Source organism: Rattus norvegicus, chromosome 4, assembly GCF_036323735.1.
Source record: "Rattus norvegicus strain BN/NHsdMcwi chromosome 4, GRCr8, whole genome shotgun sequence".
Taxonomy (NCBI): domain Eukaryota; kingdom Metazoa; phylum Chordata; class Mammalia; order Rodentia; family Muridae; genus Rattus; species Rattus norvegicus.
In genome coordinates, this window is record NC_086022.1 from 4,666,258 (window position 1) to 4,693,981 (window position 27,724).

The window sequence follows — 27,724 nt, forward strand, 5'->3', positions numbered from 1 at the left end:
TCAAATTATTAGCATGTATGAAATGTAAGATGATGAAATCTATTATTGTTTGACTCAATACCTAATAATAAAAATCTTTAAAAATATTCTAGGGCAGTCTTTTTTTTCCATTTTCAACTGTCAGAGCTAAGGCTCTCTTTTATAGTCCATGTTCCTATCCCCACTTCTATACATGGTGCTAGAAAGCACCATGGTCAGAAAGCAGCTTTGATCTCTTGTTGTTAATTTCAATTTCTTGAAGGATTATAACTTATGACATTCACTATTCTAAGACTGATGACTGATGGTCTTGTCTGTATTATTGACTTATCATCCCATGTGATCAATGAGACATGCTATAGTAGAATTCCCAATATTTTTCATGACACTAAATCATGTTGATTACTCTCCTACCATCTTTCAAATGCATCTCCTATCTTAGCTATATTGTATCTATTGGTTTACATGATTATGATTTACAGCAAATACATAGGCGAATGACAGCAGCAAACCACTGAACTGAGAACGGTACCCCATTTGAAGGAAACAGAGAAAGGACCTGAAGAGCTTAAAGGGGCTCGAGACCCCATGTAAACAACAATGCCAATCAACCAGAGCTTCCAGGGACTAAGCCACTACCCAAAGACTATACCTTGACTGACCCTTGGCTTCATCCTCATAGGTAGCAATGAATAGCCTAGTAAGAGCACCAGTGGAAGGGGAAGTCCTTATTCCTGCCAAGACTGAAACCCCAGTTAAGGTGATTGTTAGAGGGAGGGTGGTACTCGGGGGAGGATGGGGGGGAACACCCATATAGAAGGGGAGAGGTGGGATTAGGGAGATGTTGGCCCGGAAATGGGGAAGGGGAATAGCAATCAAAATGTAAATAAGAAATACTCAAGTTAATAAAGATGGAAGAAAAAAAAGAAACCCAGTAAAATAATGTCCTGTTTTATTTTTAAGATGGGTTGGCTATTAAAAAGGTTTTGTCATTTTGTATTAAAAAAAAAAATAAGGGCTGGAGAGATGGCTTAGTGGTTAAGAGCACTGACTGCTCTTCCAGAGGTCCTGAGTTCAATTCCCAGCAATCACATGGTGGCTCACAGCCATCTGTAATGGGATTTGATTCCGTCTTCTGGTATGTCTGAAGACAGCAGCAGAGTACTTATAAAATAAACAAATAAATCTTTAAAAAAATAAAAATAAACCTTGATGCCAGTCTTAAAAAAAATAGAATTCCTCAGTTTCTGGTGAAGCAGAACAGCAAATTCATCACACATCTCTGTGGAAAGAAAATTTTAGACACACATACACTTCTGTTCTTTTGGGGAAAGATTCCTCCATAAATCAGCCATGCTAACATTCTCTTTATTAATGAGAATTAATGATTTGGAAAAATGGATCTTTTCCTGTTCATGATATATTTAGAAATATTTTCTCTAATGGTGTAGATCTGCACTAGTTTCTCTACTGATTCTCAGATTTGCACAGATGGCACTTTGGTGAAGAACAAATGTCACCTGTACCATAGCTACAGAAAGGAAGGATCATGGCAGCAATGGGAAGGGCATCCATTTGGATAACTGAATTCTACCACATTGATATACTAATTTAAACCAAGACCGAATATATATGTAAGTCAAATCATCTAACAAAAAATTCTTGAGGCAGTGTCTCATCTTCCACATAGACCTAACCAAATATGCTTGAGTGACCACTGAGACATAGATCACAGATTTCTTCCCCTCTGAGCTTGCAAGAATGTATCACCACATCTGTATTTAATTTTGTACTTTTAAAAAATTTTGTAATTATATTTAAGTACAGAAAACTTAAGTGTACATTTAACCCAGTTTAGTGTCGAGTTCCTTAGCCTTGACCTTTTCCAATTTGGCAATGCGAGTCACAGACTTAGGACCCAGGACGTCGCCTCCCCAGTGGCGGCGGATCTTGTCATATCTGTCATTATAATTGGTCCTAATAGCTTCCACCAGCTTAGCCAGAGCACCCTTGTCTTCCGAGTTAACCTGTGTGAAGACAACAGTGGTGCATGTCTTCCTGTGGACCAGGCGCCCCAGACTGGCTTTTCCTTTGATGATGCAGTAGGGCACCCCCATCTTTCAAAAAAGGGCCAGCAAGAAAACCACCAGCTCAATGGGGTCTACATCATGGGCAATCACAACCAGCTGAGCCTTCTTGTTCTCCACCAAGGTGGTGACTGTATTGACCCCTGCTCCTAGGACAAGTGGTCTCTTAGTTGAGATGTCCCCTTTACCAGCAGCTTTCTTCTCAGCGTGGGCCAGCAGCCTTTGCTTCTTCTCCTGCTTTGTCTCTGGCCTGTACTTGTGGGCAAGCTTAAGCAGCTGAGTCACTGTTTGCCTGTCCAGGGCCTGGGTGAACTGGTTGATGGCAGGAGATATTTTGAGCTGCTGATAGAGGATGCCTCTTGCTGTAGCCTGAGGTAGCAGGGCCACTGACGAAGCATGTGAGATCTCTTTTGGGCTGGATGTCCTGTCCAATGCCGAAGTTCTTAGGCCTTTTCTCAAACAAAGGATTGACCAAGTTTTTGGCCTCCTGTTTCTTGACCACGGTGAGGGCTGGGGCCATCTTCTTCCCCTTGGCCTTCTTTCCTTTGGGCATCTTGCTTGGCTGGAGGAGAGAGCAACTTTGTACTTTCATAATTTAATTAATATATATGTGAGATGGTGCTATCTGAGACTAGAAGAGAATATCCAATTTCCCTGGGAATGTAGTTATAGTCATTTGTGAGACAGCTGACCTGGAAGCAAGTGAGTTCTCTAGGACAGCTCAAAAAAACCTAATTGTGGGGGGTGTGGGAGAGTCCGCTATCCATAAGTTTTTAACATGTTTTCTTGTAGCATCAAACTCAAGTTCTCAGTCTAGACAGATATTCACTTTACCAAATAATCTACTACCCCTTATATAGAATATAAGATATGAATAGAACACTATCAAGCTTAAGATAGTTACCACGAGTTACAGATTTCTTCACAACCACTTAGACATAGTAGAGATTGGCATGCTTATAGCTGTTCATGAACTTGAATTTTCTAGAGATAGTACTCATTAAAAAAATAACATTTGTGTTAAAATATTCTACAAACTTTAGCTTGTATAAATTAAAATTTAAGTAATACTTATATTTGTTTATTTGTATGTGTGTGTATACACTTGAACCAAACCATGTTTGTTGGAGGTCAGAGGACAACTTGTACTCAGTTCTACTATTCCTCCATGTTGTTCATGGGGATAAACCATGGGCACTATCAGGTCCACAGGCTTGGCAGAAGCACTGGGCAAACTCTACTGCACTATGAATACATTTTTTAATTAGATTTTTTGTTAAAGTTTGCATGCATGTGTTTGTGTCAGTGTCTCTGTGCCTGTATGAGTTCATCACACATATCCTGGAACCCAAGAAGAGGCATAACATCCTTTGTACCTGAAACAGGCAGTTGTAATCAGCCTGATATATGTGCTCTGAACCAACTGCAGTTCTCTGCAATAGCAGTAAGTACTCATAGATGCTGATCCAATTATCTACAACCTTATAAACATATTTGATAAGTATTCTGAAAAGGCAATCATGAATACACAGATGTGTATGTGTGTGTGTGTGTGTGTGTGTGTGTGTGTGTGTGCATGTTGTTCCACTGAAAATTTGGAATGAGGTTTTCATTCCTCAAGTTCTTTAGAAATAAAAAATTCTGCTAAGAAAATCATTAGCTCAAAAGACAGTGAAAGTAACATAAATTATTTAGCTCTTTCAAGTATGAAAATCATTTTAACTCAACTGAGCAATTCTGTGCTCACTATACACTAGTTGTCTCAGAGGGCTGGAAAAATTCTGTTACATTCATTTTGTACATAAAAGTCCTTGTCTATGGAAACTATTTTCTGACTTTTAAATCAAACATTGAATTTCTGAAAATAATTCTTACTACCAAAATTCTGGCTTTAGCAGAGCAAAGTTTACAACTAGTCAAAGTGGATTATATTACACTGCAGTGTGAATGAAAAACTCAGCAGGAGAAATAGATTCTTTTTGTTTCAAAACTGTTGATCCTGGCTGTAGTGTCACTGGGAAATTTCACTATATCTGTGTATCACACTGCATAGTAGGGTGAGATGGTATTATCGAAATGGATATTATGTAATTGTTTCTAGCAGACATTTGCTTATTTCTTTCTTTCTTTCTTTTTTTTTTTTTTTGGTTCTTTTTTTCGGAGCTGGGGACCGAACCCAGGGCCTTGCACTTCCTAGGCAAGTGCTCTACCCAGTGGTAAATCCCCAACCCCGCTTATTTCTTGTAGTTTAAATATTATGTGGGGGTTTCTACACCACCTTAGATCATTTAGTTCCCAAATAAAAGACACAAAACCTTCATATTTATTGTAAGACTTAGTAGCATTAAAGCTGGGTAGATATAAGATCTCTATTATGTCTACTACCCTATCAATAACTCTGAGATATAACTTTCCGTGATTCAGGTAGGCTACTCTTACTCCAAATGGCCAGCCCTCATGCCCATGTTCTCATGAACCATCTACTTCATGGCATCTCCTTCTTTCTTCTTCTCTCTGATCTCCTCCTCATGGTCTCTGCATCAGACTTCAAGCCCAGGAACTGCAGCTCTGCCTGCCTCTCTTCAGCTCAGCTACAGACTGTAGGCATCTTTATTTATACAATAGTTTTAAACTAAGGAGGAACGTTATATTACCATCAGTTGGTGCATGTGAGGATCTCCACATCCCTGGGAACAAACAGATTTTGTGGTAGTATTTAACATCATACATAGCAACAGAACACACATCAACAATTAGCAGTTTGCCACTGTCACTATTTTTTCATTATTTATGTTTCATTCTTCTTCATTTGGTGGTGTTTGTATAAGAATTTAGTGATTCAGAGTTCATCTAGTTTCTGGTGAGAAATCAGGAAGGCCGAATAGTTAATTGAAATTGTCATTGAGAACAGTATACCATAGAGGTAAGATGTTTGCCACCAAACCTGGCAGTTTTATTGATTCCTAGTTCTTCTATGGTGGAAGGGAAGCGCTAACACCACAAACTATATTCTGTCTTGTATACAAGATCAATATACATATACCAACACTTTCCTAGGCATACAAAAATAAGAATAATGTTAAAAAAGTAAGATTGACATAAAAATGTAAGCAAACCAGAATATAAGGTCAAAATATGAGCAGAGTGCTGATTCAATGCTGCCATCTTAAAATTTTCTCATAATGAACTTAGCTGATCTAATTAAACTGTGTAACCTTAAATGATTATATAAGCTGTATATTTCTGCTGGTCTGGGCTCTTCACATTCCTCCTGCGTGAGGACCGTGTCAAGCCCCAGTGCATTGGTATCCCAACGTAAACCTCTTGTTTTTCCATCAAGACTGAGTCCCGCATGTTTGTGGGGTGGTGGGTGTCCTCAGGATTGGAGCGAGAGTCTCCTCGGTCTAAGGGTCTTTCAACACATATCAGATCCCAGCTGTACCTCATTAAACTTAGAAGAAGATGATAATGAGCTCCAAAGAAACTCCATTTAGAGCTATCTTCATTTGTGGCAAGCTAGCCTCTGGGCCAAGAAAGTGCCCTAACTTAATCAGCAGACAGAAAGCCACCCAGAAAAGAAAAGAAATCAAAATGAAAACAAATGCATGGAACTTGATTGCCAAGCTTTGCCAATACAGGGTAAGAAAATCCTTGGTAATTCTGGCTTCACATAAGGTTTGTCAGATACTTTGAACAAGAGAGCTGAAGACAGTGCTCCAATGTCTTAGAATACTTTGAAGTGGTCTCGACAGTCAACTGTCTGCCATTTTTAAAACTTGGAAAGTGTTTGTCTGCACTTCTTATTTAATCAGGAAATATTTCTTCTTAGTTGTCTTTTGGGGTTGAATACAAGATAATCATAGTCTCAATAAAAGCTTAAGTTGTTATATTTAAGAAGATTTATTAGACCTAAAAAGATGGTGTTAGGTTGTTAATGCAAGTTAGGACAAAATGTGATTTAGATCCAGAACTCTGAACTCACCATGATAGGATAGATAATAGGATATTTTTTTAAATTACCACATACTATGGACTTGACATTGTAAATATATATCACACCTTATAACTATTATAATTTTTATAATTTTATTCAATTTATATTTGAAAAAGAGACATTTATTGTACTTCAAAGGGGGATTATTGAGAGAATATCTAATATCGATATGACTATGGCACTTGTTAATAATAAATCTGACGGCTTATTATTTAGGTGGTAAATGAGAAGTGGGAAATCTGGGAGAATTCATAATTCTGAGATAGAATGCGGCAGGAGATACACCTTGGAAGATGTGAGGAGAGGCACATAGTACCTGAACATGGTTAACTGGGCATGTTACAGAATGTAGGTTAAAATAAGTCAGTTATTCTAAATTGTGATCTAGTTAGAGAAGAGCCTCAAGGTATTTGTAAATATATCTTGAGTCTGAGTCTTAGTTCTCAGAGCATGGCGCTGTGTGGAAGAACTGGATCAAACTGCTACATTATATTGTTCATAAGTTTTAAGTCAAGCTAAGTTTACAGGGGATATTGTCTAAGCACATACTCAAATAATAAATTATAGGTGCCATAAGTTGTTAAAAGTTATGATTTTTGTAGTAGAATCATGCCTCATAATTGAGTTGAGGTCTTGCAGTTGATTTGGTAAACTAACCTGAAAATGACTAAATGAATGTATTTGAATTTAATTGATAAACTATTGATATTTATGACCATGGAAATGGTTGAAGGGATAACTTTGTATGGTAAAGTGTAGAAAAACTCAGAATACATGTCATTACAGCGGATTTAAACTTTCTTTTCCCAGATTTCAAGTTGTATTAAAAAGCTTACAATAATAAAAAGAAAGCATATTATTGAAATAATAGACTCATTGATCAATGTATAGAATTGAAGACTCAGATCCAGATGTAACTCCATACAGGTAAAAACACCTTGTTTGTGACAAAGCAAACAAAATTACACACTGGGGAAAAAGTCAGCTTCTTGGCAGACAGATGGTGTGAATAGCAGCATACAGAGAAATGAAAATAGATCCATATCTCTCACCCTGAACACAACTCAACTCCAAAGGGATTAAGGACCGTACTCAAGTCACTGAAAGACCAAAAGCCCTGAACCTGACCTCTTTTTTTTCTTTTTTCCTTTCCTTTTCTTTCTTTCTTTCTTTTTGACTCTGTATTTGTGAATCCAAAATTCAGTTTGACAGACTGGATGTTTTCCTATCCTGAGTCTCACTGGTCACAGAGCTTCCCACAGTGCCTTCTTCCAACACCTCCCACCAGCAGCTGTACAGATGTTGGCTGACCTGCTTCGTGGACACCAGGATGCATCCTCAATATTTCCCTCTGCTCATCAAAATGTGAAAGTTCACGGTCTGTAGCTTTCCTGCCATAGATGTCCAAGTGGAAAGACATTTCTCCCATTCTATCAGGATGCTGGAGGAGTTGTGAGTGCCTATGCGGCTCATTTCTCCTGTCCTGTCACGATGCTAGAGGAGTTGTGAGTGCCTATGCGTCTCATTTGTTTGTTTTCTGAAATTTTCCTTTGCGTGTTTGCTTTCTGAGATAAGGTGTTACAAGATCAGCCTGGCCTCAACACACTGATGTAGCCAAAGATGACCTTGAGCACTTTGCTCCTCCTGCTTCCACCCTCCAAGAGCTAGGAATGTAAGAATCCCACGAATCCTTGCTCTTTGCTTTGGGGGCTATGGAGATGGCCCAGATTGTGATCCTTCTCTCTCAAGTGTTCTTACTTCACCTGCCCGGGGCTGGAGTTTGCCAGACAGTTGCTCCTGCAACCTCAGAGTCAGTCTGCTCACCAGGAGGCTGCATTAGATAACTTGTCACTTTTCTTTCATCAGGGTTGTTATTAGTTCTTTAAAATCTGTTTGGGTCTCAGCCTGATTGTTCACCTGTGAGCTGATTTTTTTAAAACATCAAAAACCAAAAACAAAACAATACAAACAAACAAAAACCTTAGAGTTTTACATTTCTCTGGGCCTTAAATGAGTATCCCCAAATACCAGCACTTTCTTAGCTCTTAATCTCATCAGAGTCCTCATGAGCTCTCACCTTTCTCTGCAGTTGAAGGCAGATTGGAAGAACCAGGGAGTAGTCTGAATGAATTTCACAGAGTCACTGTATGCAATGCTCCCTACTCTGCAGAAGGTTAGCTGCCACTTCTAGGGAAATCATTTGAATGCACTGGGTGGCACATAAATAATTAAGGGGCGACTTTTAATTAAGGCTTTGTAGTGAAAACGGCTTTGTGCATCATTAAGAGCTTTTGAATAACTAACTTTGATGCTCTCTTTGCAACCTGAACTTGTCATCCCTGGAAACTGCACAAATAGTGAGTTTTAACATCTTTGGTCTTTTGATGATACCAGAGACTCACTTCTTTCTTGTGAATGAATGCTTTGTGAAAAGTCAGGAATCTGTTGAGGTGGCCTGCACTTCTCATTCCAGGGAGATGATGGTATTCGTAATTCATATCATTGCTGTGACAACATATTCGACTAAATCAACTTATCCATGGTTTGTTTGTAGTGGCCAGTTAGGACACCAGACTCATGGAGGAGGGAAAAGGAGGCCAGTAGGAGCAGCTCTGGCTATGGTGACAGGAGCCTGAGGCAGCTTACTTCTGGTTCTCTCTGTCTGCTCTGGATTTCTGTTACAAGATGTGATCTTGCAGCTTTTCGTCATGCTTTGATACTTCCTAGCCATGATGAAGTCTTCTCCCTCTGGAACTAAGTAAGACAAATTATCCTGTAATTATCCATCCCTTATAAGATATTCATAGCTACCTGTGGGCTATTTAATGCCACACAGAATCTGGATCATCTTTGTCTTCCTCCATCTTCCTTCCATCCTCTGTGAATTTAAACTTTTACAATCAATGGTTGCACTCAATGGTCTCAACGCAACATTGGTTGAATGTATAAGGGAGAGAAACAGGGTGTGTCTGTGTTTGTGTGCGCGCACATGTGTGGTGTTTAAGCTCTTTCTTGTGTTGTTTCTTTTCGGCTATTTTGGGGACTGTGTAAACGTGAATAGCTTTTCTTACACATTTTGTCAAAAACAAGTTTAAGCAAAGATTCTTCTGGTAAGAAAAATGCTCATGCTATTTTCAGTGAAAGATTTAATAATGCCTCAGGTCATAATTGAAAGTATACTATATAAGAAGTGGAGAGATCACTTGGTAGTTGACAGTGCTTGAAGCTTTTCACTGGACTGTAGCTCAGTTTGTAGCAAACACACTTAGTGGATAGCAACAGTTTGTAACTTCAACTGTGAAAAATCCAAGGCCAACTTTTGAACTTTTTGAGCAACTGCTCTCATCTTTCCACATCCATATATATTTACCCATAAATGTAAAAAAACAATAAAACTTTTTAAAACTTGTTTCATACAAATATTAAGTAAATTAAACTTATTTTTGTCTCTGGTATATATCCTGAGTACTCTGAAATCTCAAATATTATAATATTTGGGTTAGTTGATGAAATTGTCTTAATGATCACTAGCTCACTAATAACACTGATGTCAGATAGGATCTCCAAAAGAAACCTAGACATTTTTCAGTACCAATTCTCATAGAAACAAAACTAGCATGTATGTAAACTATTTGATAAGTAAGTTCAGACTTACTTTACGAGTTTCACGAAAACCAATTTATTTGACTGTGCTTATAAAATATAATAATCAGCTCTATATAATCCAGTGGTGTCTTCCTAGAGAAAAACCAGAACTTTGTCTCTTTATTATCAAGTCGTGTGTGTGTGTGTGTGTGTGTGTGTGTGTGTGTGTGTCTGTGTGTGTGTTCAAATGCCATAATTCCCTAGTCTTTTGTTGGTTCCTCAGAAAATTGCTATTGATGAGATTTTCTAAGTAGGGTAATAGTTCTATAAAGTTATTAATAGTTTTCTTCTAAATTTATTAAACATGTATTCCTGAAAAAACCTACCATTTATAAAACAGATCAGTGTGCATTTGTGGACATAGAGGAAGTATATGACCTCCCTAGCCTTGTCATTTTGACATGACCTAGATTCATCCAAAAAAGACATCTCAATGAAATAATCTGTCTTCAACATCCTGTCTGTAAGAGACTGCTTTGCTAATAGATTTAGAAAGACTCAGTCTATTATTGGTGGTACCAATCCCTCTGAAGGTTCACTCAGGATGTATTACAAAGTTAGTTAAGTATGAGCCTCAGCAAACCAGAGTGACTCCCCAAGCAGCCATCCTCCACTGTTACTGTTTTAAGAGCCTACTTCAACCTTTCCTTAAATGTCTAATCTAGAAATACTCTTTCTTTCCCAAGTTGCTTTTAGTTCTAATGTTTTTCATAGCACATAAAGAAAACTAGAAGAGAAATTGAGACCAAAATTTGTGGTATGAACATTTTTTAATTTGAATTTCTGTCAAGACATACCAAAACATGTAAAAGGCATAAAAAAAAAGAATGTTCATCAAAACAAATAAATAATATATATTTTCCTTACTGGGATTATAGCTAGATTTGTTTTTTACACACTCTTTATAGTATAGCTGATGGAACAAGGTACACATGTTAAGCCAAATTTTGAAAAACTTTACTATGTCCATTGGACTATTCACATGCTTTGGAGGTTATGAGTTATTGTAGCCATGTAGCTTTAAAAATGAACCCATGCTAAAGTCAGCTATGTATTGGCATTGGTGGTCTCTGTTCCTATCCTGGTACAGAGTCTGAGATCCATGACTGTGTGTTTTTCCTAGGCAACACCTCTCTCACAAATGCCAGCTCTAACTCTCCTAATCTCCAAGATCACTCTCTTGCCAGTTCACCAAACATAGCCAGTTCCGGGCACATTTTTGCCAGCCTGGGCTCTCCAGTGGTTTCCTCTCCTCTGGAGCTTAGACTTTTCTTTCCATTCAAAACGCTAGCTGAATGCCGCCTGGCTATGTTCTTTCCCTCATGCTCATCTAGGTCACTTAGAATTAAAAACACCAGTACTCTTTGTTTAAAATAAACAGACGACACAACCCCTAGGTGTGAAATCTATCCTTCTAAACTCACCAATTATTCTATGTTAGAAATCTTCTTGTGGGGGAGGCTGCTACCAGGGCTAACAGTTCCCAGTCTATATCCTGCCTTCTCTCCCTCTTGCCTCCCTGTTTAAAGCCTGTTTCTTCTTCCTTAGTCCCCTTTTCCTCTCTAGGACCTGGAAGATTCACCTCCTCCTTCTCATTCAATGATTGGCTTCTTTTCATCTTTATTACCCAATCAATTAATTAAGGGAATTCCCGTACAATAATGTGTTCAAATTGAGTAGCTATGGAAAAAGATTTATTAATATGTCTGTAAAAGATGGGAGAGAGTATCCCTGTATCATGGGAAAAAGAAAGAGTGGTAGAGAAAGATGAATTATGTCTTCCTCTGCACTCTGTCAGCAAACATACCCAGACATTATCATGTATATCACACACACACACACACACACGCACGCACGCACACACACACACACACACACGCACGCACGCACACACACACACACACACATACACAAAATAAGAGCAGTATGTGTTCACTCCTTCTTTAAAAGGGGAACAAGAATACCCTTGGCAGGGAATAGGGAGGCAAAGTTTAGAACAGAGGCAGAAGGAACACCCATTCAGAGCCTGCCCCACATGTGGCCCATACATATACAGCCACCAAACTAGATAAGATGGATGAAGCAAAGAAGTGCAGGCCGACAGGAACCAGATGTAGATCTCTCCTGAGAGACACAGCCATAGTATGGCAAATACATAGGCGAATGTCAGCAGCAAACCACTGAACTGAGAACAGGACGCCCATTGAAGGAATCACAAAAAGGCCTGGAAGAGCTTGAAGGGGCTCAAGACCCCATATGAACAACAATGCCAACCAACCAGAGCTTCCAGGGTCTAAGCCATTTTCCAAAGACTATACATGAATTTACCCTGGACTCCAACCTCTTAGGTAGCAATGAATAGCCTAGTAAGAGCACCAGTGGCAGGAGAAGCCCTTGGTCCTGCCAAGACTGGACACCTAGTGGACGTGATTGTTGGGGGGAGGGTGGTACTGGGGGGAAGGATGGGGAGGGGAAGCCGATATAGAAGGGGAAGGGAGGGGTTAGGGGGATTTGGACCCCGAAATCAGAAATAATTGAAATGTAAATAAGAAGTACTCTAGTTAATAAAGATAAAAAAAAAAAAGAAGAGCAGTATGTGTTATCATAAAGCTAGGTTCTTCTATTTAAAGATTCTACCACATAAAGAGGAAACATATATTCAGACATACCCATGCCATACTTTACAGAGAGGATAAAACCAAGGGCAAGAAATAGATGTATGTAAACTTATCTGTGGGTCCAATATAGTTTTTAATATCAAATATAATCTAGAAATAGATTAAAGATAGTTTTTACCTTAGGGCCAAGGAATATTTCTTAGGACCAAATTGGGATTATCTAAGGATCCAGCTTGCCACTATCCTTGGACATGAGGACAAAGGACCATGTCTCTTTCTAACATCCTACCTGTATAATTATGACAAATTACACATGAAATATCGTTTTTCCTTTGCCTGTTCTTATGCCAAAATATCTGAAAAAGACTACTTAACAAATAAATGGCTTATTTGAGATTAGAGTTCATGATACAGTGCACAGGAGAAGTAGTAATACACAGCTAGTAACCCACCCTCTATTGTCAGCAAGCAGAAAGAGGTGAATGCTGATGTTGCCTATACATAGGTGGAGTCTTTCCCCATTAATCGATGAAATTCAGAACCCACATTACAGATATTTCCTGAAGTTTCTCCATCTATGTTAATTGAGAGTTTTGCGGGATACAGTAACCTGGGCTGGCATTAGTGTTCTCTTAGGGTCTGTATGACAGCTGTCCAGGATCTTCTGGCCTTCATAGTTTCTGGCGCAAAGTCTGGTGTGATTCTGATAGGTCTGCCTTTATATGTTACTTGACCTTTTTCCCTTACTGCTTTTAATGTTCTTTCTTTATTTTGTGCGTTTGGTGTTTTGACAATTATGTGACGGGAGGTGTTTCTTTTCTGGTCCAATCTATTTGGAGTTCTGTAGGCTTCTTGTATGCCTATGGGTATCTCTTTTTTTAGGTTAGGGAAGTTTTCTTCTATGATTTTGTTGAAGATATTTACTGGTCCTTTGAGCTGCGAGTCTTCACTCTCTTCTATACCTATCATCCTTAGGTTTGATCTTCTCATTGAGTCCTGGATTTCCTGTATGTTTTGTACCAGTAGCTTTTTCTGCTTTACATTATCTTTAACAGTTGAGTCAATGATTTCTATGGAATCTTCTGCTCCCGAGATTCTCTCTTCCACCTCTTGTATTCTGTTGGTGAAGCTTGTATCTACAGCTCCTTGTCTCTTCTTTAGGTTTTCTATATCCAGGGTTGTTTCCATGTGTTCTTTCTTGATTGCTTCTATTTCCATTTTTAATTCCTTCAACTGTTTGATTGTGTTTTCCTGGAATTCTTTCAGGGATTTTTGCGATTCCTCTCTGTAGGCTTCTACCTGTTTATTAATGTTTTCCTGTGTTTCTCTAAAGGAGTTCTTCACGTCTTTCTTGAAGTCCTCCAGCATCATGATTAAATATGATTTTGAAACTAGATCTTGCTTTTCTGGTGTGTTTGGGTATTCCATGTTTATTTTGGTGGGAGAATTGGGCTCGGATGATGCCATGTAGTCTTGGTTTCTGTTGCTTGGGTTCCTGCGCTTGCCTCTCGCCATCAGATTATCTCCAGTGTTACTTTGTTCTGCTATTTCTGACAGTGGCTAGACTGTCCTATAAGCCTATGTGTCAGGAGTGCTGTAGACCTCTTTTCCTGTTTTCTTTCAGCCAGTTATGGGGACAGAGTGTTCTGCTTTTGGGCGTGTAGTTTTTCCTCTCTACAGGTCTTCAGCTGTTCCTGTGGGCCTGTGTCTTGAGTTCACCAGGCAGGTCACTTGCAGCAGAAAAGTTGGTCTTACCTGTGGTTGCGAGGCTCCAGTTTGTTCTCGGGGTGCTGCCCACGAGCTCTCTGCGGCGGCAGCAACCAGGAAGATCTGTGCTGCCCTTTCTGGGAGCTTTGGTGCACTAGGGTTCCAGATGGCGTTTGGTGTTTTCCTCTGGCGTCAGAGATGTGTGTGCAGAGTGCAGTCTCTTCTGGTTTCCCAGGCGCGTCTGCCTCTCTGAAGGTTTAGCTCTCCCTCCCACAGGATTTGGGTGCAGAGAACTGTTTATCCGGTCTGTTTCCTTCAGGTTCCGGCGGTGTCTCAGGCGCAGGGTTCCTGCCGCTCATGGGCCCTCCCCTACAGGAACCCAGAGGCCTTATACAGTTTCCTCTTGGGGCAGGGATGTGGGAGGGGTGGGCAGTGTTGGTGGTCTCTTCCGTTCTGCAGCCTCAGGAGTGCCCACCTGACCAGGTGGTGAGGTCTCTCTCCCACGGGGTTTGGGAGCAGAGAGCTGCTGCGGGCCGGGATCCGAGGGTGTGGGACTTCCCATAAACACAGGAAGTGCCCGGTCCTCGAGGAATTTTGCCTCTGTGTGTCCTGAGTTCACCAGGTAGGTTTCTTCCAGCAGAAAAGTTGGTCTTACCTGTGGTCCCGAGGCTCAAGTTTGCTTGTGGGGTACTGCCTAAGTCCTCTCCGCGGAGGCAGCAACCAGGAAGATCTGCGCCGCTCTTTCCGGGAGCCTTCGTGCACCAGGGTTCCAGATGGCATTTGGTGTTTTCCTCTGGCGTCTGGATGTGTGCAGAGTGCAGTCTCTTCTGGTTTCCCAGGCGTGACTGCCTCTCTGTAGGTTTAGCTCTCCCTCCCACGGGATTTGGGTGCAGAGAGCAGTAGCCTTCTTCTACTCAAAGGATAAACAGGCTGAGAAAAAAATTAAGGAAATAGCACCCTTCACAATATTCCCAAGTAATATAAAATATCTTGGTGTGACTTTAACCAAGCAAACGAAAGATCTGCATGACAAGACCTTCAAGTCTCTTAAGAAAAAAATTGAGGAAGAACTGAGAAGATGGAAAGGTCTTCCATGCTCATGGATTGGCAGGATTAATATAGTAAAGATGGCCATTTTGCCAAAAGCAATCTATAGATTCAACACAATCTCCATCAATATTCCTACTCAATTCTTTATAGAGATAAAAAGAGTAATTTGCCAAACCCAGGATAGCGCAAACTATACTAAACATGAAAAGAACTTCTGTGAGAATCACCATCCCTGACTTCAAGCAGTATTACAGAGGAATCGTCATAAAAAACTGTATGGGATTGGTACAGAGACAGACTGAAAGATCAGTGGAATAGAAGTGAAGACCCAGAAATAAACCCCCACACCTATAGTCACTTGATCTTTGATAAAGGAACTAAAACCATTCAATGGCAGAAATATAACATTTTCAACAAATTGGAGGTCAGCATGTAGAAGAATGCAAATTGATCCATTCTTATTACCATGTACAAAGCTTAAGTCCAAGTGGATCTAGGCCCTCCACATCAAACCAGATACACTCACACTAAGAGAAGAAAAAATGAGGAAGTGTCTCGAACACATGGGCACTGGGCAAAATTTCCTGAACAGAAAAACAATGGCTCATGCTCTAATATCAAGAATCGACAAATGGGACCTCATAAAGCTGTAAAGCTTTTGTAAAGCTAAAGACACTGTCAATAGGATGAAATGGCAACCAACAGATTGGGAAAACATCTTTACCAATCCTACATCTGATACAGGGTTAATATCTAAAACATACAAAGAACTCAAGAAGTTAGAATCCAGAGAGTGAAATAACCCTATTAAAAATGGGGTACAGAGCCAAACAAATCATTCTCAGCTGAGGATTATCGAATGGCCAAAAAACAGCTAAAGAAATGTTTAACATCCTTAGTCATCAGGGAAATGCAAATCAAAACAACTCTGAGATTCTATTTCACACCATTCAGAAAAGCTAAAATAAAAATCTCAGTTGACAGCAGATGCTGGGGAGGATGTGGAGAAGGAGGAACACTCTTCCATTGCTGGTGGGATTGCAAACTGGAACAACCACTTTGGAAATCAGTCTGGAGTTTCCTCAGAAAATTGGAGATTGCACTACCTGAGAACCCAGCTATACCTCTCTTAGGCATATACCCAAAAGATGTTCCAACATACAACAGAGACACATGCTCCACTATGTTCATATCAGCCTTATTTATAATAGCCAGAAGCTGGAATGAACCCATATGATTTCAAAAGAGGAATGGATTCAAAAAAGTGGTACATCTACTCAGTGGAGTACTACTCAGCTATCAAAAACAATGACTTCATGAAATTCATAGGCAAATGGAATGAACTAGAAAATATCATCCTGAGTGAGGTTACTCAATCACAGGAAAACACACTTGGTATGCACTCATTGATAAGTGGATATTTGCCAAAAAGCTAGAATTACCCAAGATGCAATCCATAGACCACAGGAAGCTCAAAAAGAAGGATGACCAAAATTTAGATGCTCCCACTCCTTAAAAGGGGATATATATATATATATATATATATATATATATATATATATATATGTAAATATATGTATATATATATGTATGTATGTATATATATATGTATACTAGATACGATTGATGAAGTAATAAAATGCATATTGAAAGGAACTGGATATAGATCTCTCCTGAGAGACACATCTAGAGCATGTTCAATAGAGAAGTCAATGCTAGCAGCAAACCACTGATCTGAGAACAAGACCCTTGGAGGGAATTAGATGAAATATTGAAAGAGGTGAAGGAGCATGCAACCCCATCAAAACAACAATGCCAACCAAACAGTGCTTCCAGGGCCTAAACCAGTACCGAAAGACTATACATGGAATAATCCAGGGCTCCAACCACATATATAGCAGAGAATAGACTTGTTGGGGCACCAAGGGAAGGGGAAGCCCCTGGTCTTGCCAAGGTTGGACCAACACTAGAGGGGAATATGGGGGGGGGGGGTAAAGTGGATGTAAAGGGAGAATACCTGTATGGGGGAGGGGATGGGAGGGAATGGGGACTTATATACAGGAAATTGGGAAGGGGAATAATGTTTGAAACATAAGTAAAGAAATATATCTAATAAAAATTTTTACAAATTAAAATTTAGGAACCAAGAAGATGCCAATGCCAGTTCTAGCTATAATGATTAGGTCCTGAGATGGAGAAGGGGAGTTAGCAAAAGTGAAGACAGTGACCACCTTTTGATTTTCAGGCAAGTGGCCACAAATAACTTGAGCCTTCTATATTTATACAATGACAATTGTGCTTACCCAAGCAGTGATATCATTGCTTACATTATTAAAAGAAATCATAATATCCACATTTCAAAAGCTCTATCTTTACACAAATCCCCCAATAGTTCCCCTTCCTCCTTCTCCCATTCCTTGGATCAGTCACCACCTAAACTTATTTTGCATTAAAAAGCACAATTTCAGCAAGACAAAAGAGATGTCTGGCCAGGCTTGTCCTGTAAACAGGAAGATATACCTGTCTGGTAGCAAACATGGTTACATAGTTATGCATGGTGAGAGGCCGAGTTAAACATTTGTTGGTAAACTATCTCTAGTTATTATCTCCTATCATAATTCTCTTTTAATTGCAGACAGACAAGTTCATTTTACAAAGCAGATCTTCTAGACATCTTTCTAATATATAGATCTTCGTAAGATGTAATCAGTCTACGAGCCATTTTCAATTCTCTATTAATCCAACATAATCTCTGCATTTTCCATGTCTCCACTGATCAGATATAGCTTCTTAAAAACAGTTATGTAAGCAGGACCTACCTCTCTCCACAACTGACACAGACTTGCTCAGTGTGAATGGGTACTTCTCTAAAGATATGATTATAAGTCTCAAATTCCCAGGATTTGTGGTAACATCTGGAGGATGGATAGACACAAAAAGAGGTGAAGAACATTTTATGCCTTGAAAGAGTTTTGAGAAAAATGTAGAATCATCCACAGTGACTTAGTCTGTGTGACTCCAGATGGCCTTGTCCATGACTGATGAAGTGCTACAGTTTTGATAATGACTTTTTGCAGTACAATGAAGGAATGGAGAGCTTGTAGGGCATGCAAACTTGGTACTAAATATTAAGGCCACCAAATTTACCTTGTCAACTGAGAAGTGGTTTCCATGGACTTGCCATAGTAGAATCCTGTCATTGAAGTACCCATATGTTATTCCTTGCAGCATCTACATGGCCACTGCCAGAAAGAGGTAGCACCTCTGCTAAATTATTTCTGATACATGCATGAGGATCTAAGTGCAGTCTCCAGAGAACATGTAAAAAGTCATGGGACTGTGTTCCAAGCTAATCATCCTGGTGCCTGTGAAATGGAGAAGAAAGAAACCCTGTGGCTTGACAGAGCCCCAGTCTACCTAAATTGGTAATTCCATGGTCAGCTTGAGACCACATCACAAAATCAATACAGTAGAGAGTGACTGAGAATGATACCCAGTATTGACCTTTGACCTCTTTATTCACACCTGTGGACATGCAACTGCAGACACATGTGCCCCCACACAAACATGTACACACAAAGTACTGTGACCTTATAAGCAGACTCGAGCCTCTTTAGAAAGTTTCATGTCATTTTTTACCCTGCAACATCTCTCATACAGCACACTGTTCCTTATTGTTTGCACTTTATCTTTTCTTAGTTTTAGATATATTATGCCCATTGTCTATCATAATGAATTTCATCTTTAAAAATAACATCAGTATCATTATATTCATTCAGCCTCCTTGTCTTTAGGCAACAGAAATCATTTTTTTAACTTATTTTTACAGGAGACTGGAGAGTTGACGGAGAAGTTAAGAACATGTACTACTTCTGAAGAAGACCCATGTTAGATTCAAAGAACAAGATGACTCATAATCACTGGTAATTTCAGTTTCAGCGACCCAATACCCTTCGTTTTCTAGCCTCCACAGGCAACCCTATGCAGGCAAATATTCACACATAATTTAAGAAAGAAACAACCACCCACACACACGTTTACAATTTACATTATTTTCTGGCCTTATTTTTTTTTACTAGGACAAAGAAGGTAAAATTATTCAATCTACTTCATATTTCTGAAGGGGAACAACATTTTGGCTTCTCAATAGGAGACAAACCCCTCCAGATTTAGAGGCATCTAAATCCAAGTTGACGAAAGTGTCCATCATAAACACTAATGTGGCTTTTGAATTGTCTTTTACTTTTCCATAATGGGTATTGCTTACAATTATGTTGCTGCAGATTTGGTTTTACTACAGGCTTCTTTGATGCTCTGAGCTGCTTTGATTTTAATTTCTGCTCCTCTCTCAATTAGCTTCTAACCCTACATTGTTATTCTATCTTATCATTCATTTTATAACATCCATGCTCCATGAATTTGAAGAAGATAACAACAATTGCTGCTTAAAGTGTACTTCTTTTCCTTATAGTCACTCTATTGAAAAACATAGATGTTTGCCTTTAATTGTTGTTTTGTTTTTTGACACAAGGTTTTTCCTTGAGTATAATAATTCTGTTTTACTCTTTTAAATTTATCCTTTCCAAGTAAGACAATAGAAAACTTGTGGGGGTGCTTTGTAAATGAATATGAGAATGATCCCTATTGTCTATATTTTGATGTCTTCTATATTTGAAAAATGAGTGCTGATTCAGCAACTAAATCCTGCACAGGCAACCACTGCGGAGAGTCCAGTGGAAGTATTCCAGGACTCCTGATGGATGTCAGATCCCCTTGGACTCATACACCTGACACTTTTAACTAGTATATTACCCTAAACCCAAGTTGTTGGAGTATTGTCTTTCATGCTCTACCTCATATCTCAGAAAGAATGAAGAATATCATATTGGAACAAGGTCACTTGATTCTATTTCACGATGTGAATAAGAAACCTGGAATCTCCTAGTCGTATTCCTGATTTGGTTATAAAGGAGAACATTTTGTTTTATTTCTCTAGTTACATACAGTACATTTCAGTGTAGATGCCTATTCCTCTACCATGCAAGGAAAGGTCCCTATAAATCTAAGTGATACAAATACAAGTGCTATTGTCTGGTCACCCTGGTTACAAAATACCACTGTGGAAAAGTCTCTGGAATCTACATGCCCCATATTTAAGTTTTTTGATTCATCAATCTGAGTAATACATGTTCATGAGTCTGAACTTTTTTTATCCAGGAGTTGTTTAGCTTATCTCTGCCAGACCAAGCTGCCTTCATATGAACTATGTATGTATTCTTTTTTTAATTCTCAATATTATGTTCTGTTGCTCTGTAATACTAGGCAGAAATTCCATGTATGTAATTTTTTTCTTGCTTCAGAAATGGGAGAAATGGAACACACATATGTACCGGGATACAGGATGACAGAATACAATTAATGGCATTCATTTCCTCCTTCCATTGTGTATGTCCCAAGGACCAAACCAAGGTTAACAGCCTTGGCAACAAATATCTTTACCTACTGAGCTATTTCACTCTTCCTAGTATATTTCATAATTTATTGTTGCAAGCCCAATTGCTACCCCATGCCAAAAAAAGGAATGTTTTCTTGCTGGTGTGTGCTATAATCTAAAGCATTTCTTTAGATTAAGTCATTGTCCTCTTTAATACCCTATTATGATACATATAATATCTGTGGGCATGCAGAAACACATGTACACACATAATTTCACTGACATACACTGTCGGTGCCCAATGCCCGCACTGACACGGTACCGAGAATCAGGCGAAAGCCTGCGGGATTAAAGAAACACACACACACACACACACACACACACACACACACACACACAAACACACACACACACACACGCACACAGACGCTCGCACACAGAGGTTATTATTAGCCATTCTTTTGTAAAATTTTATGATATCACTTCAATACACAAGCTTAGAGATATACATCCACAAACTCTCACCTACAAACTATATAGGAAGGTTTTTTATCAATGTGATATAAAACTAGAGATAACTTGGAAGAAGAAATCTTAACTGAGAAAAAATTCTTCATAAGATTCTCCTATGAAAAAGCCTGTGGGCACTTTCTTGATCAATAATTTTGTTGGAGGGCCCAACTCCCTGTAGGTTGTCCCACTCCTGGGTGTATTGTTCTAGCTTTTATAAAAACACAGGCTGAGCAAGTGATAAATATAGACCAATAAACAATCTTCTCTCCATGTCTCTCTAACATTTCCTGCCTGCTTAATCACTGGGATATCTTCCTACCTTACCTCATGCAACTAGGATTTGTTTTAGTGATTTTGTGTTTTGGACTGATGGCTGCTAATGTGATCATAAAATAAGACTTAAATTGAATCTTTCAACCTTCTAGAAAATGTGTAAAATAATTTTATTCTAATACCCTCATCTTTCAGACACAGGACATCATATATGAAAGGTCAGAAAAATTCTGCCATAAATATAGGCATCCTGAAAGGTTAATTCTTTACAAACAATAGGTCCAGGAAGGAACTAGGTAGATAAATATTAGCAAAATGGTTGTACATTGTAAGGTTAGTTTATATAAGGAAGTAGCCATGTTTGAAAGTGTCATATAATTGAGGCCCAGATAAAGTAGTAATTCAAAGAAAAAAGTGACAGAATGTATCACAGATAAAATGTGCCCAATTCACATGAGAACAGCTTAGGAATAAGAGAATGCACAAGAGTAGAGAAAGAGAGACAAAACTAAACAAAAGAAAGACAGAGAGAAGTAGAGCAAGAAAGAGAAGTTGTGGTGTGTGGCATGGGTTTACGGAAGTTTTCTGGACATGTTTTTACAGATTCAGGTTCTGAGAGAACAAACTATTCACTGGGGAAAACAGAAAAAGCTGGAGAATTAGAAGGATCCAGAAGATTGTAACACATTGTCCACGTTAATGTTAGTCCAAGCAGAACATCTCATGAAGATGCCAAGAGAAACCATATTGAATCAGTCAGCTTGGAAGGTTGGATTACATGGAGGTTAGAAGCTCCTAGTATTAGGTCTATAAATAGTAGAACAGAGGGAAAAAATACTCTGGCCAAAGCCTAAAGGACATATTTGAATAGCTTGGGTAAGACTCTTATCTCATCACTTTATCTAAGAAAAGAAAAGTGACATTCACTTAGAAAGACATACAGACAGACACACAGACAGACAGACAGACACACACATACACAGAGACACACAAACACACAAACATACAAACATAGAGTGGTGTGGGGAGGGAGGGAAGCAGAGAGGGAGGGAAGAAGGGAGAATGCTTGCAGTGAACCATTGAACTTAGAACAAGGTTCCAAAGAGAGGAGTTACAGAAAGAACTGAAGTAGTTGAAGGGGTTTGCCACCCCATAAGAAGAACAATATCAACCAACCAAACCCCTGCCCTCGATCTTCCATGGACTAAACAACCATCCCAAGAACACACAAGGATGAGCCTATGGCTCCATCTGCATATGAAGCAGAGGATGTCCTTTTCAGGCACCAATGGGAGCAAATGCCCTTGGTCCTGTCAAGGCTTGATGCCCCAGTGTAGGGAACTGTCAGAATGGGCAGGTTGGAAGGAGTGAGTGGGTGACTGAGGAACTGCCCTCATAGAACAGGAGGCATGAGGGGAAATAATAGCTGGTTTCTAGAGGACAAATCAGGAAAGGGGATAATATTTAAAATGTGAATTAAAACAATCCCCTCCCCTAATGAAAGAAAAAGAAAGAGAAATGGAGAAAGAAAAAGTAAAACAAATGGGGGTACATAACTAAACAGATGCTGACTGGGTTCGTGGTGGTGTTATTCCCATGATAGTCAAGCATCTTCTGAGAATCCAAAGTCTTTGGGTTCCGGTGGAGTATGGTTGCAAAGCTGAAACTTAAAGGAATTGACGGAAAGGCAGCACCAAGAGTGGAGCCTGCAGCTTAATTTGACTCAACACGGGAATCCTCACCCAGCCTGGACACAGACAGGATTGACAGATTGATAGGTCTTTCTTGCTTCCCTGGGTGGTGGTTCATGGCTGTTCTTAGTTGGTGGAGCGATATGTCTGGTTTATTCCTATAAGGAAGAAGACTCTGGCATGCTAACTACTTACGCGACCCCCTGAGCGGTCGGCGTCCCCCAACTTCTTAGAGGGACAAGTGGTGTTCAGCCACCTGAGATTGAACAATAACAGGTCTGTGATGCCCTTAGATGTCCTCGGCTGCATGTGCACCACACTGCCTAGCTTAGCATGTGCCTACCCTATGCCTGCAGGCAAGGGTAACCCATTGAACCGCATTCGTGATGGAGATCTGGGGTTACAATTATTCCCCATGAACGAGGAATTCCCAGTAAGTGCAGGTCATAAGCTTGCTTTGATTAAGTCCCTGTCCCTTGTACACACAGCCCTTCGCTACTGCCGATTGGATGGTTTAGTGAGGCCTCATCAGCCCATGGCCCTGTGGGAGGGCTGAGAAGATGGTGGAACTTGATTATCTAGAGGAAGTAAAAGTCTTAACAAGGTTTCTGTAGGTGAACCGGTGGAAGGATCATTAATGGAGAAGGCCGAGGGGGTGTCTGGTCCTTTCTTGGGCCTGTGTGAGTCCCTCCTCTCACCGGGAGGGGCGTCCCTGTGTCCTGGTCGCCATCGTGGCCCGTGCCACAGCCTGCAAGCCAAGTGAGCATTTCGGGAAAAGCAGGGATTGTTATGGAGCGGTTCGGGGAGGGTGTCAGGTCTGGTCCATTGAGGGATCTCCTCCATTCTCTCTCTCTCCCTCCCTCCTCTGCCTCCATCCACACCTCCGGGCGCCAGCCTCCGCCTCCGCCGCCGCCTCCAGCACCTCCCTTGCCCAATGCCGCTGGGTGCTGGGTTAGCGGCGTCCCATGTCCCTTGTTTCCCGCATTTCCGATCCCGACCCTGTCTTTTTTTTTCTTTTCACATGTATCCTTTAGTTTCCCGCTGGCCGGCCTGAGGTGGAACCGCCTCGCCATTGGCCCCTCTCTTCCGGTGCAGCAGGGGCGGGCGGGGGAGCTTGTGCCAGTGTTAGCACCCATACAAGTCCGCTCACACCCCACATAGCCATACAACTCTTAGCGGTGGATCACTTGGCTCGTGCATCGATGAAGAATGTAGCTAGCTGCGAGAATTAATGTGAATTGCAGGACACATTGATCATGGACACTTCGAATGCAGTTGCGGCCCCGGGTTCCTCCCTGGACTACACCTGTCTGAGAATCACTTGAGGATCAATTGCCGCCCTCTTGCGGTTTCGCTGCCGCTGCGGGGGGGGGGGGGGGTTGGGGGATGGGCGCATCGCGCGGCTTGGACTCTGCTCGCAGGGCCTCTCCTCTTGGCCGTCCGTCTCCCCAAGGACAGACGTGGGCATTGTCCAGCGTTCGTCCACGCCTGGTTGGGCTGAGCGGGCCTCATTCTCCCCATCCACTGGCACCGAGCACCGGCCAACCTCCTTGTGGCTCCTTCCTGCTTGCCCCACCGCTCCCACTCCCGTCCTCGCCCGCTCTCCCCACCATGTGGATGCGTTGGCATGGGTTGGTTGGGTGCCTGGACGCCAGAGGGGCTGCATCTCCGGGGTCGGTCATCGTGCCTCCGATCTGGTGGAAGGCAGCCCCTTCCCATGGGGTCGGTGCATCCACCACCACTGTGCACCCGCCAGTGCATGCAGAAAGAGTGACCTGCAAGCGTCGGATGGGGTGGGGGCCATACCTCACCCGCGGGGGCCTGTCTCAGGTACCTCTCCTCCCCCCTCCCTCTGCCGGGGGCCGACCGCTCGGGCGCCAGCCAGAGGGACACCATGGTGTCCATGCGCTGACACGACTTGCCCCCGGGATGTGGGAGCTGGCCGGGGTAGAGAGGTCACAGGCCCCGGCCTGGGACCCTGGCACCCTCTCGCTCTCCTCTCCGTCCGTCAGACCGCGGCAGCACGCGCACCCTCCTTTCCTCCTTCCCCTCTCGACAGTGACCTCAGATCAGACGTGACGACCCGCTGAATTTAAGCATATTAGTCAGCGGAGGAAGAGAAAGTAACCAGGATTCCCTCAGTAATGGTGAATGAACAAGGAAGAGCCCATCGCTGAATCCCTGCCGCGTGCCGTGGCGCGGGAAATGTGGCGTATGGAAGACCCACTCCCCGGCGCCGCTGGTGGGGGCCCAAGTCCTTCGGATCGAGGCCCAGCCCGTGGATGGTGTGAGGCCGGTAGCGGACCCAGGAGTGCCGGGCGCGGGTCTTCCCAGAGTCCGGTTGCCTGGGAATGCAGCCCAATGAGGGTGGTAAACTCCATTTAAGGCTAAATACTGGCAGGAGACTGATAGCCAACAAGTACAGTAAGGAAAAGTTGAAAAGAACTTTGAAGAAAGAGTTCAAGAGGGCGTGAAATCATTAAGAGGTAAACTGGTGGGGTCAGCGCAGTCCACCAGAGGATTCAAACCGGCTGCACATGTTCGGCTGGGCCAGTGAACCCAGTGGATCTTTCCCGCTCCCCGTTCCTCCTGACCTCTCCACCTGCGCGATTTTCTTCCCCCTCCACGCGTCCCGCTGTCGCCGTCCCCGCTCCTCCCAATGCGGTGGGGGGGGGGGGTCAGCGGGCACTCCCGGGGCGGGCGCGGGGTGCAGTGTGGTCGCCCAGGTGGGACCTGGGGTAGGGTTGGTGGGTAATGCCTCCCCCCCTCCCCCCCGTCGGTGACTGGCCACGCTGGGCGTCCTTCCACTGTGGTGGTGCGCCAAAACGGGCTAAGGGACCTCTGGGAAGGCCAGGCTGGGAAGGCACTGCGGGGAAGGTGACTTGGGAGGCGGTGTGTCAACACCCGTGGGCCCTGGACCACCCCGCCCCGAGTATTACAGCACATCCTCTCCATACAGAAGGCACAGACAGACAGACACACACACACACAGGCACTCACACACACAGAGACACACACACACACAAATACATATTTAAATATTTAAAATGATGTTTAAAAAAAACAGTCTTCCTGTTTAACAGAGGTTTAAAGGGAAGTTGGCTAACAGAATGTTTTTGTGGGTTTTTATTCTCTTTTTTACCAAACAGGAGGTAGATCTGTTGGCCCTTTTATTAAGAGCCAAAGTATTAAGTGGCGAGCCGATGTTTCAACTTTTACCATTTTGTTCTTTTCACGAAAACCAGGTAGTGTTGTTTCTTTGACTTTTCCTTTTTGAAACAAAATGGAAGGAGCTCTACCAGTTGGCCTAGTTTCCCTGTTCCTTTTAACTCTTCCACTGTATGCTCAATGAAATAAAGGAAATAAATGAAGTTTCTAGTCATTTATTTGTTTGGGAGACCCGAACTCTCTCTCAAGAGATATTTCCATCTCCACCCCCACCACCACACACACACACAGGAGGCATACTCCCTGTATGTGAGGGAAGGGGGAGGGGTGGACAGGAGGTAGCTAAGAGGGGGTGGGGTGGGGCTGGAGATATGCATGTCCCTGAAGGTCTGTCAGGGTAATACTGCTGCTACCCTAGCATGCTTTGCTTCAGTGCTGAGCCAGGCTGTGCCTCTTTGGGGGGGGAGGGGCAAGTTTTCTGCCTGAAATCAGTGAGTGATGATTTCAGTGTGAATGTCTGATCCCTCGCTGTCCTTTCAGTGCTCTGGCTCATGGCAAATGACTGAAGAAAACCTTAGTTAGACTCACACCCAGCTGTTTGGAAATGGTAATGGAATTGATAGCACACCCTCAGGGAAAGAGGAAGACTCCCTTTGCTCACTCTCAAATCCTAGCCTCGCCCTGCCAGCTCTGGATTTCTAAGTAAGGCTGAATCTGGACCATATTTGCAAGATTTGGCATTTCTGATTCATGTTTAATGTTTAGTTAAATAAAGCTTGTGAAGGGCTGGAGAGATGGCTCTGAGGTTAAGAGCACTCACTGCTCTGCTCTTCCAGAGGTCCTGAGTTTCATTCCACAGAAACCATATAGTGGCTCACAACCCTCTGCAAAGGGATATCCCGTGTACTATACTGCCATGTGTATTTGAAAAGTGCTTTAGTGTACTCATATAAATGAAAATAAATAAATAAACCTTTAAAAGAATGAAACAAAATTAAGCTTGCAAAGAAACTGAGCATCTTAAAATGCCAGGCACGTCTATCCACTCCTTTTATTTTATTTCGTGTGTGTAAAACATAACCACAGAGGTAGTTCCCCTTTTATTGACCTCGATAGCACAACTGGGACAGAAGTGCAAACTATCATCTACCTATCGTGGAGTGGAGTGTTTGGATACAAGGAGATGGAACATTTGCAGTTAGTAAAGTTGTGCTGTCGGTTTTTTTTTCCTTTCACTTTTGGATAGATATCGGGTGCTTTTTTTTTTTTAAAGAACAAATTTTGTTTTCTATGCAACATTCTGATCATAGTTTCACATCGCAAAGCTCTTTCCAGATCCTTCCTCCCCATCCTCCACCCCGTTGTACCCCAGGCCTGTTCTTATATGTAGTTGATGCATTCCCAGGTGAATCTACATTAGAGAAAGCACGATATTCCCATCTCCTATGACTTTCAATGGCAGATGACTTAAATGCCAGTGACTTTGGACTTAACTCCATTTTTCCCTTGGAGAACTGGGTTTGGATCTGTTGAACGAAGGCAGGCCCTGGGTTTTGAAACAAACA

General features: G+C 41.7%; 1 non-coding gene across 1 annotated transcript; it reads left to right on the forward strand.

The window, feature by feature from the left end:
• The first annotated feature begins 24,158 nt into the window (after positions 1-24,158).
• On the forward strand, positions 24,159-24,311 carry LOC134486898 (5.8S ribosomal RNA). Its single transcript, XR_010066326.1, has one exon. It is a non-coding gene; the product is annotated as a 5.8S ribosomal RNA (ribosomal RNA).
• Positions 24,312-27,724: the final 3,413 nt, after the last annotated feature.